Below are 2,033 nucleotides of genomic sequence, written 5' to 3'. Positions count from 1 at the left end.
GCTTTTTTATCACCCTGAAACCCGGCCGGCGAATTGAGGTTCGGCCCGCCGTGGTTCTGGTCTTTAAAGTAATAAAACCACAATCTCCAAATCCACTAGCAGTGACTGACCTAATGCAACACAGTTACAGCAGTAAATACACAGTATAGCAGGACTCAGCGGTCCACGATGCTTGCACAATAACACATTCTAAACACTACAGTAATAACAAGCTAAAGGAATAACACACTAAATGACCTAATTAAGCCCAGACACCAGATAAACTCTCACTATGAGAAGGTTTCTTTTAGTCGGATGGTCCTTCGAGTGGGGAACTCCACTCGGTTGTGCAGCTCCAAGCGTGGCGCAATTCAGCCTCAGTCTCTGCAGAGGAGGGCTCTTCGGTGAAGAAAAAGGGAATTATCCTTTGGCCATCCTTTCTCTCACTGCAGGATCCAAAAACAAAAATATAAAAACACAGTCTATGTTCGTCCAGTGAATTTGACTTGAGACCTAATAGGATTTTTCGAGAGGCAAACGATTCCTTGTGGACCTCCTAGCACCAAGTGAGCTTTAACGGAAAGGGAATTGTTTGAAACTGATGCTTGGTTTTATCAGATGCCTCTCCTCAGGTCGTAAAACCGGTGGGGGGGGGTCCCTTTTGGCCAATGAGAGGCCAGCATTTAAGTTTGGCTGGAGCTGTTAGGTGTGGTCACCTTCCTTGGAGCCTGGCCTTATCAGCACCCAGACCAGGCCCTTTGTTGAAAGAAGGCCAGCATATGAGGGCCCTAGTCATCATGAGGTCAGAGTCAGACCCCAACACTATTTTGTTGCACTGTTGCGTTGGTGTTAACTGGGCTGATATCATTTGAAGCCGTTCCTTGATCAACCAAAATAGTAGCTTTTTCTGCTGATAAGGGCCAGTGCTTATCTCTTAAAAATGTTCTTCTAGAACTTACAGCACCTGGTATTCCCAGGCTGTCTCCCATCCAAGTACGAACCAGGCCCGACTCTGCTTAGCTTCCGAGATCAGACGAGATCGGGCGCAATCAGAGAGGTATGGCCGTAAGCCAGTGCTTGTCAACTACCTCTCATACCAAAAATTCCATGAAAGAAATGAATACAAAATTCTTTAACATCATTTTCTGATCCAGGGCTCAGATTTGTTACAAAGCTAATAGGCACTATGCTAGTGAGGATTGGCTCACCGCTCTGATTTCTCTGTCAGGCACTTCACTGTGTTGCACTCACCCACACATAAACATGAGCAGACAGAACACTCGCAGCTTGTTGGAGTTTAATGGCTTTTTACAAAACCAGTACCTGGAGTTTCACACTCTAATAAGTTTGAGTGCAGTTAAATGTATTTTCTGTCTCTGAGTGCGTTAGTGTGCGTAGCTCAGTGTGTATCTGAGTCATGAGGATAAAGACAAAGCTGCTCTATCCCTTGTGAGTGTGAGATACCTGGCTTATTTACATGGAGCAGTCTTTGCCTGAATTCTCACCTTGTATGTAAATTAGTGGATGAGAGGAAAGAGCAGTTCAGACCAGGTACTGTACCAGCCAACTGCTCCCTGCTCTGCTACAGACAGACAGCATGAGGCTCTTCACTCATGTTTTACTCTTTAAATGCATAGTATGTCAATGCATGGGACATTTCCTAATTGTCATTGACTTGTTTTAGATATGATCTGAAGTAGTAAGTCTTTAGATTCACTGTATATGAGGTATTGTTTAGACTTAACTGGTGGCAATAATAGATCACCCTTATCAAATCCTAAATGTTAGAAGGCCACTAAACATCATTAAACTATGATGCCACTTGGATCTGTCACTAGCCTCTGCAATGCTACCACTGCCTGTCCAAATAATTGTTACCCTAGTTATGCCTCCACATGTCGACGGCTCACAGCTGCTAGTGCTAACAGCATGAGCAGTGTAAACAACAGCAACAGCGTTGACAGAGCTACCAGTGTTTACACAGGGGGAATCGGAGGGTGGGCGATGCACCTCCGCAACACCGCTGTTGGTAACCACCGTATGAGCGCAGTGAA

General features: G+C 45.1%; 1 non-coding gene across 1 annotated transcript; it reads right to left on the bottom strand.

The window, feature by feature from the left end:
• Positions 1 to 931: 931 nt before the first annotated feature.
• Positions 932 to 1,050, bottom strand: LOC116398945 (5S ribosomal RNA). Its single transcript, XR_004213785.1, has one exon. It is a non-coding gene; the product is annotated as a 5S ribosomal RNA (ribosomal RNA).
• Positions 1,051 to 2,033: the final 983 nt, after the last annotated feature.

Source organism: Anarrhichthys ocellatus, unplaced genomic scaffold, assembly GCF_004355925.1.
Source record: "Anarrhichthys ocellatus isolate YVR2014 unplaced genomic scaffold, GSC_Weel_1.0 scaffold94, whole genome shotgun sequence".
Classification (NCBI taxonomy): Eukaryota; Metazoa; Chordata; class Actinopteri; order Perciformes; family Anarhichadidae; genus Anarrhichthys; species Anarrhichthys ocellatus.
This window is presented reverse-complemented; position numbering and strand designations above follow the sequence as displayed.